The sequence below is a fragment of the Rhinoraja longicauda genome, chromosome 9, assembly GCF_053455715.1.
Source record: "Rhinoraja longicauda isolate Sanriku21f chromosome 9, sRhiLon1.1, whole genome shotgun sequence".
Taxonomy (NCBI): Eukaryota; Metazoa; Chordata; class Chondrichthyes; order Rajiformes; family Arhynchobatidae; genus Rhinoraja; species Rhinoraja longicauda.
The window spans coordinates 48,128,497-48,146,825 of record NC_135961.1 but is presented as its reverse complement, the minus strand read 5'-3'; the positions used below and the strand labels follow the sequence as shown (position 1 = coordinate 48,146,825).

General features: G+C 40.9%; 1 protein-coding gene across 1 annotated transcript in view; it reads left to right on the top strand.

The window, feature by feature from the left end:
* Positions 1-18,329, top strand: part of LOC144596713 (mitogen-activated protein kinase kinase kinase 21-like) — a 90,441-nt gene that overhangs the window by 9,612 nt on the left and 62,500 nt on the right. The gene's annotated exons all lie outside the window — the stretch shown is intronic.

The following is an 18,329-nucleotide window of genomic DNA, read 5'->3' as shown; positions in this document are numbered from 1 at the left end:
CCTCTGGTGTTGTCCGTGTGGGGTTCACATGTTCTCGCTGTGACTGGGTGGGTTTCCTCCGGTTTCCCCGCATATCCCAAAGACATGAGGGGTTGTTGGTTAATTGGCTTCTGTAAATTGCCCCTGGTGTGTAGGGAGTGGATGAAAAAGTGTTCAAATGTAGAACAAGTGTGAATGGGTGATCAGTGGTTAGCTTGGAGTCAACTAACCACTGTATACCCATAAACTAAATTTTCTTTGTACACCGACCTTGCTATTTCCTTCAATGTGGTTTCATAATGGCAGGTTTGCTGTTCAATATAACAGCAGAGAAATTGGCCATCAAAAAGTAAGTGTATTTCTGGTTAACTCTGCTTCACAACAGCATTAAAATCATCACCATACAGTTGCTGGATTCTTCTGTCTCCTCCCTCTCCACCCAAAGCTTTTTTTTAATCACCTTTCTGATAACTGTTAAGCTTTGTATTTGATAAGCAGTTCCTCTGATGACTCAAAACATTTCTTATGCGAGGCCGGATGGTGCATGTTATCATGCTGTTTGTTTTGGGTCCTAAAGGGCCTGTCCCACTTAGGCAAAAAAAATTTAGGCGACTGCCGGCGACTGTCAAAGTCGTAGCAGATCGCCAAAATTTTCTTTTACCTGACGACAATGACCACGACAATGCCGAGTCAGGTTGAGGTTACATCGTCTTCGGAAACATTGTGAAATTCCCACGCTGTCAATGCTTCTCTGGTGTCCTAATTTTCGCTGAAATCACTGACAGGTCGGTAAGTACCTGAGAGTTTTGAACTATAACATCTTGTATGGGTTACTTAAAAACCAAGCTTCATGGTAACAAGGCATAAACTGGATTGACTTCCAGTTTACTATTTGGCAGTATTAAGAAATTTAATTTTAAAAGTGGTTAAATGGATTTTTGTGAAAAGTGTGGGCATTCTTTGAAAATGTACGCGAGATTCATATCTGGTTTCTGGGTTGCATATCTGGGTTGGGAGCACTACTTTAAAAGTAATCGCTGATGGCCATAAACATCGCGAAAATTCCCACGCTTACCTGACCGTCAAACTGTCGCCTCCAATCTACTTGTCAAATGTCCTGACGGTAAATAAATTGGTTAAACACAAGTATTTTATGGTATCTTGAAATGACTTTACTTATTTTAATATTATGTGCTTCTAAATGCATCTAAGAGAAACCAGCAAACCTGGGGACAGCATTTTAGGCCCACCTTACTCACCGTCGTCCTTTTGGTGCTAATGGAAGAAGTTTCATTGAAATCAGTGTTATATTTGTAAAGTTATTTACATTTTAAAGTTTAAATCTATCTCCTAGGGAGGGAGGGGGGAAGGAGGGAGGATAAGGGGGGTTGAGGGGGATGCATTGGGGGTGAAGTGAAAGGGGGGAGGTGGAGGGGGGAGGAGAGGGTGCTGCACCAATAGAGGTTTGGGCCCAACCGGTCCACTTGGTCTAGTGTCTTTTAAATTAGAGTTTCCAATATGCATTTGAAACATTTTTAACCTATCAAAGCCACTTTGATGGTGAAGTACCACCACCAATGCTCACTCTGCAAAATCTCCCAAATCCATTGACAGAATAAGTAAATAAAGATCAGAATCCAATCCGAGGCTCTGACTGCCCTCAGTTGGTTCTTATGATTAGGTCATATTTCCCAGGCCTGAAGGCAATCTTATAAAATGGATGCTTTACTTCAAGCTCCATCCGAGAAGGATGAAGAAAGTGATTCAAGGATGGCCTCCAAACTTCCTTGGGGAAAAGTTATGACATTCTTACTGACTTGTAGGATTATCTGGCCAATGGCCAAATAAAGTGCAGATGGATCATCCTGGAAAGACCCCCAAACCTCTAAATAACTGGCCAAAATGATGGAAGAGGCACTCTCCTCATCCGTCCATTCCATCAAGCAATTTGTGCCCACACTGCATAGTAGGTGTTTGTAGAAACAAGGAACTGCAGTTGCTGGTTTACACAAAAAGACAGTGCTAGAGTAACAAAAAGCTGGAGTAACTCAGTGGGACAGGCAACTTCTCTGGAGAGAAGCAATGGGTGACGTTTTGGGTCAAAACCCTTCTTCAGACTTAGGTCTCGACCTGAAACGTCATCCATTCCTTCTCTCCAGAGATGCTGCTTGTCCCGCTGAGTTACTCCAGCTTTTTGTGTCTTATCTTCGGTTTAAGCCAGCATCTGCAGTTCCTTCTTACACAGTGCTAGAGTAACTGGGTCAGGCATCTCCAGCGAACATGGATAGGCAATGTTTCTGGTTAGGACCTTTCATCATACTGATGTTTCCCTGGCTGCGGTGCCTTGAAGCAGGCATAAGAGCCCCAAAAGACAGGTCAGCCTTTCAGGACAAAGAAGTATTTTTTTTCATTCAGTGGATAGCAAATGTTTTGAAATCTCTACTCAAGGGCTGAATGGTGGCATAAGTAATGGAGTTGCTGCTCTTAGCTTCAGTGATCCGGGATCAATACTGACCACCAGTGCTGTCCGTGTAATGTTTGCATGTACTCCTGTAACTTCACAGAATTTCTGTGTGTTCCAGTTTCCTATCACATCCCAAAAAAGCATGGGTTCCTTTGCGGGCATTGCAAATAGTGCATTGAGTGCATAGGTAAATGGTGGAATCTGTGGGCAGGGGGAGGGGGCCTGATAATGGGGAATAAAAGTGAGATCAGTGTGATTGGGTGTTAGTTGGCATGGACTTGGTGGGCTGAAGGACATATTGCCATGTTGTGCGGTGCTAACTCAGTTGCAGATTATATCCAAGAAAGATGGATAGGTTTTTAGATTTTAAGAGAATGGGAGGGGTAAGTGCCAGGAAGTTGCACTAGTATAAAAGAAAGCTGTATTGTTATTGAATGTGCTGAATGTCCTACTCCTGCCGCCTTAGATTAGAAGTGGCTTCCTTGGTCTGTGGATTTGGCAAGGGTCTCGTTGGTCATTTCAGAACCCAATTCATATTGTCCAAGAAACTGCTTTAGACAGAAAGACCGAGTGGTGTACATAGCTGGTGGATAGTTGACGCAGACTCGGTGGGCTGAAGGGCCCTTTTCCGTGTTCTGTGCTCTAAATATGTTAATTCTGTTGTATTTTATTTTGGATGCTGATGTATCGTTTTGGGACTACAGTCTTGTCATCTACGTGTAAAAATAGTGTCTTTGGTTGTTGATTACTAAAATTGCTAATGAATTTAAAAGCATGGTATTCATTTTCATTCAGCAAGGGAAGAATTATTGGGTGGCAACAGGTGGAGTAATTCTAGCCCTTTTTTTCATATGGTGATAAATTATACCACATCTAAACTCTGTCACCAGAAATGTTTGTGTTTTGAATACTGTAACCTTTCTGAATAACACGTTTTGCTGCCGTTTAATTCTTATTTTGTTCTTTTCCTTATTTTGTAACTCTCATTGTCTGGTATTTGAGATCACATGTTGAGTAATTGTCTTGGCTGGTTCCCATTGTATATATGCACGTACATTGCTGGCCATTTGGAAGGGGAGGGAGGTTGGTGGTGGGGGGGGGGAAGAGAGAGTGCGGGAAAGGGGTGTGACAAAAATTGTGGCGCTCTGGTTTACCGTTTTGACAAAATCACAGAAAAACATATATTTACATACGGATATATATATAATATATATGCACAAGATCTTACTAAATCTCTCATCTTGTTTTTGGATAGATTTGTTCTCAAAATACAGCCAAAACGGTACACGATAGCGCAACAATTTAGACCCACCCTACTCACCATTCCCCCGCGGTCTCAATAAATCAAGTTTTGTTACTTCCTAAAAACAATTAACTTCATAAACTTTAATAAATGCGCTCTCCCCCTCCACCCGCCGGGAGGACCGGTGCCCGTCCTGGTGTGCCCCGTGCCTGATCTTCCTCCCGTGGTCCAGCGCGGCGGCAGAGGGTCGAACAAGGTGGCCGTCACCACCAAGCTGCCGCTGCAGGAGAGGTTTCTACCCAACGGGTCCACAGCTCGTTCTGTCCGAAGCGATGGATGCCCTGGGCCGGCGTGGCTGCCTCTCCCCTTCCCTGTCCCCCCTCGCCCGCCAACGGCCCCGGGGGATACTCCCCTGCCGACAACGGGTCCACAGGTCGGCTGTTGGGAGAGGGTTGCACGGAGGGTTGCCAGGCCCACAGGAGAGTTTTGGATCTGGTGGGGGAGGGTTGCCAGGCCCGCAGGAAAGGTTTGCACCCAACAGGGGTTGCCGCGCCCACAAGAGCGACCGCAGAAGACATTTGGACCCAAATGGTCCAGACCCATCTAATATATATATATATGTGAAGCTTGTTAAACACCAAACTCTCTGTTTTCTTTGCAAATTGTCAGGAATTTGTGGACCAAATAAGGAAATCGCATTCCAGTGTGCCTTTTAAAAAAAACATACTCTTTGAACTTATTTGATATTTATGTCAATACGAGCATATATAATTAAAAGTTTTCTTCTTTAGATTTTGGAATGTACAACACAGAAGTAGGCATTCAGCCCAATTATCTGTGGCATTTATGCTTCTTACAAGCCTCCTCCCACCTTCCTTTCTGATATTTCTCTCATGCATTTGTTTCCCCTCGAATTCATCTGTGCCTTTTATTTAGTTGCTCTTTGATAGTATTCCACAGTCTAACCATTAGGTAAACAGATTTCCCCCTCAACCACGTGTCTCTACCACATTCAAGGAAAATAGCAAAAGCCAATGTGCTTTAGTACTAACCCATCAGTCTTTGCTATTGTTGCTTTATTTCTCGTTTAATGATATGTCTGCTAATTCTGCAAGGGTTTTATACAGCGTAATTTAATTTGCTGAATTGCATGGGGCTAGCTAAATTCTTCCTGGACGCTGGACTTAAATTCTTCATTTTAATGTAGGTTTCTAGGACTTGTGGGACATACGCAGTACATATGCAGTACCAGGAAAGATCTTTAACCTGCTACTTCAGTGAAGTATGGAGATTAATTCAATTCATTGCTTCCAATTCTTGCGAGTGATAAATTCTCAACTGTAGACCTGTGCTCAATTGATTGCACTCTCGTAAATGGTACACAATGAGTTTCAAACTTGAGATTTGAGCACAAAAGCTAGGCTGATGCTCTAGTGCAGTATTGAAGAAATGCTGCATTGTCAGAGGTGTGTCTTCAAGATGAAACATTACTTGAAGCCTTGCCTGAGGTCTTTGCTGAGAAAAGATCCCTTGGTACTATTTCAGAGACCAGGTGAGTTGACTTTGATGCCATGGCCAATATTAATCCCTATATCAGCATAATTTAAACAGATTATTTGATCATTATTCCATTGCTGTTTTGCAGATTAGTTGCTTTCTTTTCTGCATTATAGGAGTGACTACGATTCAAACGTATTTCATTGTACGTGAAAGCACTTTAATATTTCTTATCGCAAGGGATGCTGAATAAGTGCAAGTTCATTATCTAGTATCAATAAAATTATATCTATTTTTAATTTAGCACGGTCTCTGGATCCTCCTGGCAGTTTTGCGCCATGGCGTCATCTAGCCGTTTTAAGCAAAAATAATTTCACATAGACTTTTTACAGAAATGTAATCAAGCAGGGAAATACCTTGTATTTAGCTGTAAAATGCGAGACATGGTAATAATTCCATTGAGCAAGAAAAGTAATAGTTCACTTGAATGAGAATAGAGAGCCAATTTTACTTAATCGTTTCTCTATTTATAAATTATTTCCCGTGTTCGGTCAGCCTGACCTAATCGTCTTTGCTGTCAAGCAGACAGGTGGGCAGCATTCTCCCATATTGCTGCCAACCCTGTCATTGTTGGCTTTCGGGTGTGACTCTCCAATTTCTTCCCCGTAAGCCCCACCTCCCCTTTGGAAAAAAGATTGCATTGATTTTAAGCTGATTGCCATTGTGCCTTCTGAGACCTTTAATTTGAGGTTTAAGATTTCTCATCTCGTATTACAGTATTCCAACGTCACTTAGTAAAATTTAGCTTCAAAATTAATTGAAGAGAAAGTGGATCGTTGTGAAAGAAAATTTGACGTCTAAATGTAGATTAGTCTTCATTTTAAATCTTAAATGTTTTTCTCTGCCTTCTGTTAATGCTGCATGTGAGGTCTGTTTCACTGAGCACCGTGGGAGTGGAGCTCTGAATGCAAAAAATACCTAGATCGGGCAGCAAGACCTTTTGCTGTCAAGCACGTGCTCCCATTGTTCTGAGCGAGAGAGTACTTAACAGGTGTGTAATGTCTGCCAAGTCTGGATTCCTAGCCTCCCACATCAGGCTTGGCTATCACGCTTCTAAACAATGTCTGAATTCAAGATTGACCAGTGCAACATTGATGATTTAAGTACTTTTATTTGAAATTAATGGTGTTCTAAAAGGGAAAGTACTCGCTCTGTTTACGCTAGGTTTTTCATTGCAAATCATCGTGTCTCTTGATCTTTTGCTGTTGTGGATTGCACGTAATAAAGGTGACTTTTTCCTGGATGACAGTATATAAATACAGACTCTATAAGAGGTCAGAGGCTCGTGTGCTTCTGCGTGACTCATCTGACACTACGGAGCCTATCCACCCTTTACAAGCACAATTAGGAGGATAATGACATACACTTCAGCAACACATTTGATAGCATTTGGTCAAAGCAGGCACCTTGATAGTGAGCCCATCAAATACCTAAATATTCACTCCGAGTACCACCCCTGCACTATGGCTCCTATATGCATTGTCTCTGCATTGAAACAACAGTATCTCCAAAATACTTGACTCCCACCTCCAATAGGTTCAAGGACAGCAGCTCAGTGGAAGACCACCACCAGTAGTTTGCCTCCACATTACCTACTATCAGACTGAAGTATATGGCTATTCTTTCATTATTTATCAGTATAAATTCTGGAGCTCCTTCCTCAATGGAGGTGAACTCCACCAATGCAAGATTGTTGTTCACCATAACCTCCTTATGGATAGTTAAAGATGGATAATAAATGTTGGCTTTGTTGATGCCCATATCCTGTAAATAATATTTTGATATAACTTTACTGGCATAAAGATATTTGGGAAGATTACCGATTGTGTAAAAGTCTTGTATAAATGCAAGGTTTTATGTCTATATTGTTTTAAAATACAGGGAGCCTGAGATGTTTACTTCTAACATTCTACAATTCCACCTCATAACCTTGCTCCCCCATCCCATCCCATTTAACCCTCAAGGGTGATCCATTATCTCCCCGCTGCAATTTTTAAAAATTGTGTGTAATAAGTTTGCCTGCCAGGCAGCTACAGTACTGTGCTGTAAATCCAGCTGCTCTTTGTTGCACATTCTAACTTGAATCTGGGGCCAGCTAGTGAATAAAGATTCTGAATTGTCTTCTGGTATACAGATGAAGTTTACTTTGGATCGGTTCAGAGTCAGCCAGCTTCAGCAGTTAGTTGCATGGCAGCCTGCCTCAATGTTTATGCTATTCCCCAGCTAAGTGTAGCAGCTGACTAAAAGGATGGCTTGCCACTGGATTCATAAATAACTGCTTTGTTGCCTCTGCTCAAGTGAAACAGGGCAAATCAGGTGTTACCAGAGGGCTTTTTGCACCTGAACGTGGATCGTAGCAAGAAGTAAAATAAATTTGCAGTAATTAAGGTGTTCAGCAGCATCCTATGTGTGCAGAGCTAATTAATTGATGCTTGTTATCCACAGTGGGTCTGACTCGGAGGGAATACATTGTGCCACATATGTAACAACAGACTGGTACGATCTTATTCCATTTTGCATCGGGCTGCTAGAGTGCAATGTATTCAACCGGGCCTGCTTGCTGATAACTGGTTGCATAACAATGCATTTAGTCATTTTGCAAGTTCTCGGTAATGTTGTCTAAATTAAGAAACACAGATGTCAGTTGTCAGTGGAGGAGCTGCTGCCTTCTGAGGTATATCAACAGTTGCTAAATTTCAATGTGAATCACTTATTACACTTGAAAGTTATAATACATACTCATGGAATATTTGCATTGGGGAATTTTTACATCAACTCTGGGTCCAATATAAAGAACTGGGGGGGGAAATCAGAGCTGCTGGCATCCCTTACCTAGTTAGGATAAGGTGATATACATTAATGACTTAGACGAAGGGATTAAAAGTACCATTAGCAAATTTGCAGATGATACTAAGTTGGGGGGTAGTGTGAATTGTGAGGAAGATGCAATAAGGCTGCAGGGTGACTTGGACAGGTTGTGTGAGTGGGCGGATACATGGCAGATGCAGTTTAATGTAGATAAGTGTGAGGTTATTCACTTTGGAAGTAAGAATAGAAAGGCAGATTATTATCTGAATGGTGTCAAGTTAGGAGGAGGGGGAGTTCAACGAGATCTGGGTGTCCTAGTGCATCAGTCAATGAAAGGAAGCATGCAGGTTCAGCAGGCAGTGAAGAAAGCCAATGGAATGTTGGCCTTCGTAACAAGAGGAGTTGAGTATAGGAGCAAAGAGGTCCTTCTACAGTTGTACCGGGCCCTGGTGAGACCGCACCTGGAGTACTGTGTGCAGTTTTGGTCTCCAAATTTGAGGAAGGATATTCTTGCTATGGAGGGCGTGCAGCGTAGGTTCACTAGGTTAATTCCCGGAATGGCGGGACTGTCGTATGTTGAAAGGCTGGAGCGATTGGGCTTGTATACACTGGAATTTAGAAGGATGAGGGGGGATCTTATTGAAACATATAAGATAATTAGGGGATTGGACACATTAGAGGCAGATAACATGTTCCCAATGTTGGGGGAGTCCAGAACAAGGGGCCACAATTTGAGAATAAGGGGTAGGCCATTTAGAACGGAGATGAGGAAGAACTTTTTCAGTCAGAGGGTGGTGAAGGTGTGGAATTCTCTGCCTCAGAAGGCAGTGGAGGCCAGTTCGTTGGATGCTTTCAAGAGAGAGCTGGATAGAGCTCTTAAGGATAGCGGAGTGAGGGGGTATGGGGAGAAGGCAGGAACGGGGTACTGATTGAGAGTGATCAGCCATGATCGCATTGAATGGCGGTGCTGGCTCGAAGGACTGAATGGCCTACTCCTGCACCTATTGTCTATTGATATGGGGGATGAAATGATGAGGTTGTAACCCCCTGACGTTTGAAACACAAATACTTGTGACCTTTCCTTGAGCATGGGGCTGCTTTATGTAAATACATCATTAAAAAAAGATGCCTATTGTTCCAGTGTCAGATCTCCAAATGAGCTTGGTCATGTTCCTGGCATCAATACAAGCTTCGATTTTAATTGTTTGCTGTTTTTATGATGCTTCCGCAGGTGTGATCTTGCTGCTGTTTATGGTATGCGATGATCAGTGAAGCTGTGCCAATCTGTTTCAGGGGCTCCAATCTTGCTTAGCATAACATTGTGGTTGGCATATGCAATGCCCTATAAAAAGTCTTAAATTAAAACTATTGAATTAATATTTCTGTTTACTGCCCCCCTTTTTCACTTCTGCATTAGCTCTCATGACTTAGAGTCCATAATGTTTTGTAATTAAATGTTTAATCCTGCAATTAATATTCTATCCCTGATGTTTAAATCTCACAATAGCCTCTTTGAATTCTTAGAAATTTTGACCTTGGATTTATTTGGTACATCTGACTTGACTGCTTGGCTAGTGCCGGTAGGATATTTTACAGCCCTGTTTTTGACTCCCTAATCTTATTGTTTCTGTAATTTTCCTTCATTTCGTAATGATTCCTCAAACCTACCTCTTTGATCATACCATTAGTCAGTGTCTTAATGCCTAATGTGTTCCCCCATGTAAGCGTTCTCAAATTGTTCTCGTGAAGCAATGTGGGGAAATTTGGCTATGTAGCCACATCTTCCATGTTAAACTGGACATTGGGTATGCGGTCTGTTAGGGGACAAATATTCTTCAGATAAAATCTCCAAATAGATATAGCATTAGCATGGATACTAAAGCAATACTAATTGCTTTTAAAGCAATGTTCATACTGGGACTTGTGACCCACAAGTGTGTCTCAGACATGCTGTCTTTGCTCGTCAACAAACATTGGTGCACCAAATGTGGAGCTTGTTATTATTGGGTTGCATGGGTGAACCATTTGCTTAAAGTTGGTTGTTTGAAAAGAAAGCTTGAAAACATTTGCTTTATAGCACTAGAGTATCAGTCTAGAATTTAGTGACCTATTCTCTGGAATGGGAGCTGAACCCACTGTTATTCCAACTAGACCAAAAGTTCACCCACTGAACCACAGCTGACATTAGCCCATTATGTAGGCTGATATTTTGTTGTATTATTGAAAGTTGTTGTATTGAAAGCACTTGCTTTTGTAAATGACATTTAACTACATCATGTGATGTTTATGAAGGTAAATAGTTCTATTGGAAAGGCAGTATGTTCTGGTAGCTTCTTTTCATGTGACACGGTAATGAAATTATTATTCATTGTCCATCCTGAACAGCTGACTGTTTTGCTAGGCCTTTTCCGAGGTGTTTAAAACCCATGCACATCGATCTGTTGGCTAGGTGAATGGAAGGTGGCTGGTTTCTTTCTCTTTAGGTCATAAGTAAACAAGATGAGTTTTTCCGATTGCCCAGTCCAATGGTAACTTACTGAGATCAGGTTTATAATTCCAATTAATTTAATTTATTCAATTCCCCAGCCACCAATATTGGATTGATCTCATGCTTGGAAACGTTTATTATGACCTTTGGTGTTATTGATTCTAAGGCTTGAGATCCTGGTCGTATCTTTATTACTATAAGGCCCAGCAGAAAGAGGGATATGACCAGGTGATGATGAATTTATGAAAAACCTGATGTTAGACAAGGAATTAGGTAAGATGTTGAACAGAACAGGGCAAAAAAACTCCTCAAATATATCCGTGCATTTGGAGACTTTTGCATGCATTATTGATGAGCTGCAAATTTGTGCAGATTGCATTTTGGTATAATTGAACCCTTGGGAATATTTGATATTGGACAAACCTACAGCCCTTTTATCTCAAATAATTATCTGGATATTTCTGACTTGTGTCCAAAGATTTTTACAAGCTTAAAATTGTGGATCATCGTTTTATATCATCTCTCTACAGTTTATTAATAGTTAACTGAAAATGAACTGAAACCTTTGGAAACAATGCTTTGCTGAGCAAACTAGTTAATTTGTTAATATCGTAAGATATCCTCTGCTGTTATGTGACTTTTTTTGTTCTAAACATTGCACCATCATTACAGGACTTGTTACTGGGAATTCACAAAGAATATGGTGGATGTTATTAAATGTGAGTTTGGAGTTGCTGCAGACAGAAATGCTATGTCAAACGATCACAATACTATGGTGACAACTGGGCTTTGTACACAGTATATATTTGTCTTTAATAGTTATTTTCAATCTGATATCGCTGGTTGTAATTAAAATCTGTCAAATAGGGACACAATGATCAAATACAAAGTCGTTGATATAGTTTGCCTTTCTCTTGGAGATTTAAGCCTGGTCATACTTTAAGAAAACAACCTGTTATTGTTTTAGACAGTCAGTCAATCAATGGCTCTGAACAGTCTGGATTTCATTCAGGCAAAACAAGCATTCTTTTCTTGTACTTGTTATCCAAATTTCATAGCCTTCCAGTGCTGAACTTGTAAACACCAGGATTTGGAAGGATAACGTGACCCGTTACTACTTGTTTTCTGCTACATACATAATTATTGGGACATTTGTTTATTGTTCATGTGTACTGGAAAGAGAAGAACATGCCAAGGAATCAAGATGATAAATTTGCCGTTATAACAGGGAGGTGGGGAAGCGTTCTGCCACGACGAAAGTCATAAAGATCCTTCTGAACTACCTCTCTGTATTCGGTGTGCACATCCCAAAACTGCGATGCAGATTGTACATCAAAGTACAATAGCTGTGATCTTCATTTCACATAACATTCATGTACCTATAAATGTACAAGGCCCTTCTCAACATTGTGTGGTTTTTAACTTTGTCAATTGTGAAAGGTTATGGCATATCCTCTAAAATATGTCTTGTAAATTTATTGATAACTTATGTCAGCCTAATGTGTCGTGTGACTGTAATCACAACAAAATTGTCCACGGCAAATCTAATTCAAGTGCAGGCTAAGGTCTGGCAGGACACTGTCATTACACCACCCACTCCTCAATCATTCTCTATAATATTGAGTTAAACTATAGAATGAACAATTCTTTGCTATCTCCACTCCAAGATCACCAAAATCTTAGTAACCAATTTGTAGACTGAGCTTGATGTCCTCATTGATTCTATTACTGAAGAGAACAAGAGATTGGGCCTTGTGCTAAATACTGGAGAAACAGCAGGCCCCTGAAATAGGCACTGCAATCTCTGCTGTTCCATAATTATGACTCAAAAGGCACCAATATCATAACAATGTATCTCCATGCTTTAAAATAAATCTAGAAATTCACAAAGGGGTTGTGTTATTATGAATCTTTCAGTAGGATCCATCATGGATCACCGTTCTGTCTCACTGTGAAGACATGGAGGGCAGTACCAAGGACCTCTGTTGGAGGTAATATCTTTCTGCTGTAACCTGTATTTATAACATATTGTGTAAAAATATTATAGAAATTATACCTGAAACTCGTCAAGAACAAAATCTGCACATATTTTTAAAATAGGGGGGAAAAAACTCAAATCTTGTAAAATTTCCAAGTAATAATTGTCCAATCAAAGCACGTTTGTCATTTGAGTCGGATGCCAATTGGCCAATCACGCGCTTTGTTTCGGGCTAGCTAGGCAGGAAGCCCACTGGGATCATGGTGGAGAATATTTTGTCGATCCTCGGTTTAAACCAGCATCCGCAGTTCCTTCCTACACACTAGCACAAAGGAAGATGGTTGTGGTGACTGGAGTCATCTCAGCCACAGAACATCTCTGCAGGAGTTCCTCAGCTTCGTGTCCAGGGCTCAGCCACATTCATCTGCTTCATCAATTACCTTCAGTCGTAAGGTCAGAAGGAGGGATGTGCGCTGATGATTGCACCATAAATGTTCAGCACCATTTATGACTCCACAGATACTGAAGCCATTCTACGTCCAAATGCCGAAAGGCCTGAACCATGTCTAACAATAGGCTGATAGGCAGCAAGTAAGATTCACCTGCACAAGTGCCAGGCTGTGACAATAACAAACGAGAAAATCCAACTATCATCTCCTGACATTCACTGGGATTTACTTAACCGAATCCGCAATATAGATATCTGGGGATTATCATTAACCAGCAACTGAACTAGATTAGCTATTTACACAAAGTGGTTAAAAGTGCAGGTTAGGGGCTAGTAATCTTGCAGCACGCAGGGTGTAGAAACATAGAAAATAGGTGCAGGAGGAGGCCATTTGGCCCTTCGAGCCAGCACCGCCATTCATTGTGATCATGGCCGATCGTTCCCAATCAATAACCCGTGCCTGCCTTCTCCCCATATCCCGTGATTCCACTAGCCCCTAGAGCTCTATCTAACTCTCTCTTAAATCCATGCAGTGATTTGGCTTCCACTGCCCTATGGCAGAGAATTCCACAAATTCACAAGTTTTTTCTCACCGCAGTTTTAAACGGCCTTCCCTTTATTCTACGACTGTGGCCCCGGGTTCTGGACTTGCCCAACATTGGGAACATTTTTCCTGCATCTAGCAGGTGTCATGGTGGCGCAGCAGTAGAGTTGCTGCCTTACCACACTTGCACTGCCAGAGTCCCAGGTTCAATCCTGACTACGGGTACTGTCTGTACAGGGTTTGTATGTTCTCCCTGTGACCTGCATAGGTTTTCTCCGAGATCTTTGGTTCCTTCACACACTCCAAAGACGTAGAGGTTTGTAGGTTAATTGGCTTGGTATAAATGTAAATTGTCCCTAGTGTGTGTAGGGTGGTGTTGAGGAGTGGGGATCGCTGGTCGGTGCGGACTCGGTGGGCTGAAGATCCTGTTTCCACACCGCAACTCCCCTCCTAACTCCCCAAAACCTGTTCCCCATCGACAAAGCTCAAGTCAGGAGCGTGATGGAATACTCTCCATTTGTCCAGATGAGCACATCTTCAATAATACTCAAGAGCCTTGATACCAAACAGGACACAGTGGTTCTCTTAATTGACACCCATTCACATTCATCCACTCACCCCACCTCTGACACAGAGTGGCAGCAGTTTGCACCATCTACAGGATGCTCTGGAGCAAGTCAATGAAACTCTTGAGAAGGCACCTTCCAAATCCATAAGAAGGACTAAGGCAGCCAAAGCATGGAGACACCACCACCTGGAAGTTGCTCTGCTAGCCAGACACCATCCCCACTTGGTTCCTTCACTGTTGATGGGTCAAAGTCCTGGAACTCACTCACTCACGAACAACACAAGGATTGCAGCGATTCAAGAAGGCAGCTAACCGGCACCTTCTCAAGGGCATCTAGAGATGAGTAATTCAATGCTGGCACAGCCTGTGATGCTCACATCTCTTGAATGAATGTTTTAAATAAAGAGTGCATTCACCAATACCAATTTAAGAACGCGAATTCACAGATTAAGAAGTTCTCTGTCCAATTTAGTTTTCATATCAACACAAACAGAATATCTCTGCAGTAAATCCTGGCAAAACCCTGCAGTGTGTGTTCAGAATTATCTCTCAGCTCTCGGAAAGCCAAGGAGAAGCAGGCCAGAGCGGGGTCTCGATAGAGCCCGCGGCTGACGTTTTCTAATTAGCTTAATTAATTAGTGTGCAACCTATTCCACTGACGAGTTATGAATTCCTTCTCAATGATTTTTTAAAATCTAATTCTGTGCCAAATTTCAAGTAGATAACAGAGATGGGTCACAAAAGTCAAAATCGAGACACATTTTCAATGTTCGGCTGCACATTTTCTATGTCTGCTGTATTGCATGGATGTTAAACATGCCATGGCATTATTTTGAAGAAGTGTCTTAACTGATATTTATTCCTCATTCAGTGCTATAAAAGCAGATCATTTGGCCATTTGCGCATTGATTTGTGGAAATTGGCATGTTGAACCTCTTAATTGTACTTCAGAAGTATTTTGTTGATGGCAAGGTGCTCTGGTGTTTCTGTAAGGATTGTGAAAAATACTACATTATAGTATTATATTGGTATGTGATAAATAATAATCTTATCCTATTCATAATATTCCCATCAGACAGATTTACATAGCACTCCACATTGTCTCAGTGCAAATGTCTCAGTGCAAAACAATTTCATTGTTAATGTGACAAGATATCACCACGGGTCTTAAGACTCTAATCAGATAAAACATCAAAGAGTTAGGAAAAGGAGGCATTAATATTGATGATTAAAAACTGGACAAAACAGAAAGAAGTAAAGATCCTGAAAGCAAAAGGTGAAGTCAGTCAGAAGGTGAAGATTCAGATAAAAAGCCGAATGGTCGGATGGATAATGATAGTTACTATATAGTATCCTCATGGTTAATGGAGGAAGATTGTGCATGGATCAGGCCCACGCAGAATTTTTTTTCGGGGCATAGAGCCCAACAACCAGTCCATCTCAGAACCTTGTTCATTGTAAAGCACTGTACCAATTTTTGTATCGATTCTAATTAATGCTGCAGTAGACATTGGTGGACCAATTGCATCAAATCAGGATTATATCAATTCCACTTAATGCTGCAGTAGACATTGGTGGACCAATTTATGTTTAAATTGAACAGCTTTTTAAACCATCTTTACAATCCAAAGTAATTTTCATACATTTTTTTGACATAGAAAATATTTGACACAAACAAAATAAAGTATATTTGAAAGTTCAGTAGCAATTGATCACGGCTTTTCCACTTGTCTCCTGTCCTGAAATTGTGATCTCAGGCTTGAGGTAAAATGATGACCAGCTGGTACCTTTGCCGTCACCCAGTGAGTGTCAATACAGCAGCACAGCAAAGACAATATTATCCTCCACTCTCTCCAGTGAAGGTTGATTTTTAAGCTATTATATACAACAAAAAAAAAACTTTGCACCTTGATTAGCCGTCGTCGTCCCCCCCCCCCCCCCCTCAATGCCCTGATAGCTATCAGTTAATACTCTACTTTACAGTGATTCGGCCTGCACCCTACCTGTTTACTCTGCCACATACGAAGCGATTTCTTTGCAATGAACCAGGTTTTGATTCTCAAGATCTTTCATCAGAACTGACCCCTTTCTGATGAAAACTTGATGAGTGGAGCATTAATTCTGCTCCTCTCTCTGCCGGTGCTATTTAACTTGCTGAGTGTTTCCGGCATCTACTTTCATTTGCAGACGCTATACATGGCAAGGTGTCGATCTATTCTTTTGTGGTAAATCCAAGCAGCAGTTCTAAAAATGCTTATAGTGCTTTCATGTTTGATTATGATTTTTCAAAGTTGAAATTTGTCCTTACATAATGTTTTGTGAAGCAGCTATGATGTCTTGATAAGTATTGCTATTAAGTTTTGAGGTTTCCAACCTTTCTTCTGTACTGTTCTACTGTTTTATCAGTATTAGTATTACTGAGCAGATTCAGTGAATTGTATATTTTCTGCCTAGAAAGTGCTTGCTGGCATTGATCCATGTTAGCCTTTTAAAAGAACAAGCATGTTTCCAGACTGAACTGCCATGGATAGGAATTATGGGAACATTTCTGGAGATGGTTAATGCTCCTTTAGCATGTCTAAGTAACGTTTTCTCTCTAGTTACTGCAGGCAAATGCTGGCTGTTAATTGATGGATAATGTAATAGTTTCACGGAATCCTAAAGCAATAGGTTAGTTCCATATATCAAGTTTCATTGACAATGGGATGAATATGGGAAATGTTATATCTTTATTATTAAATGCACCCATTTCCCACAACAGTACGGTCTCTCAATCTAACTCTGGGCATAAACTTAGAGTATCAGGACAAATGATTCTTAAAACATTTTTTAAACAAACTTGGTTGCTGCTTTGTTTCTGCTTCATAATCCTTGCAGTGCTTCTGAGCTCAGCTGAGGTATAAATCTTTAAATTATTTTATCTTTACAATGCAACATAGTGACCTGCTTCAGATCAAGGAATCTTTGTGCTAAATTAAATTATAACTACCTTGCTCGGCAACAACAATAACACAGACCATTGACCATGGACAGCATTAATTCTTGTCTGGCAGTTAAGTAAATCAACCTCCTGGAATGCAGTCTAGTTGGTGTATAATGCTAATGTTTGCAATTAACAAGCCGCCATAAGATACCCACTCGGAATATAGTTTTGCACTAGCAGACTTGAATGTTTTTATATCTTAAGAGTTCAGGGAAAGGGCAAATGTATGTGAGTGAAAATAGGTCAAAGACTTTTGGTTAAATGTACTAATGCAGGGATCCATTTAAAATGTTTAAAAAAAACTGTATTATGAACCTTTTTGAGGTAATGCAATCTATACAGTATGTCCCAAACCTTCAATATACGTATTGTATTCTCTCCCTAACTTGCATTGACTCGGATCTCAACAACCCTGTCTTAATTGTGAAATTTTAAACAGGAGGTGGCAATTTGGTTTCTTGAAAGCAGTTCAGTTAGTTCCGTATTTGGGCAAGTTTTCCTTTTCCTACACTGCAAAAATCAGTTTTCTGTCTGAGATAGATAAATATCCTGCTTTCTTTCTCATTCTATCTTCAGGCTATAGCTCATAGAATTACCTCTCCAGACAGGAACTGGGTTCAGGTGGTTAATCTACTGGGAGAACTACAGACATCAACCGGAATTCCCTTTGGATATGTTAACGTTATGCATAAACTGGCCAGATTTAAGTTGTTTGCAGATTGTTGATTGATCTTGAATTATACCTTTGCTGTACTTGGATCATGAGAGAGAGGAACAAGAAATATCCGAAAAAACGAATGTAATGTACATTTGGCAATGTAGCAGTTCTTGCAACAGTTTCAAGGACAAACACTCAATTAGGCAAGGGAAGGTCTTTGAGTACATGAGCTAGGACACAACATTCAGAGATTTAAGGTTTGAGCTGATTGATGTCCCAGGATAGGGAAAAAACAACGATGCAAGTGTCACGCTGTACAGTGAGCCTTGCTAGCGTGGCTAAAGATGGAAAGTGGACTTGCTCATGAAGAAAGGTTACATAGGGAAGTGTAGACTGTGGAGTTATGTCCCACTCTTACGATGGAGTTTGAATGGAATATATGTTGAGCATTTCAAAGTTTATTGAGAAGCATTCTAATTTATTACTGCCGTTAAATATTTGCAAAATTGTCACTACTCCAGAATTAATGTTTTAAATTGCTAGGCAGTAGTGTGGCACAGTTGGTAGGGGCGATGTCTCTCAGCCCCAGCCATCGGGGTTTCATCTGACCT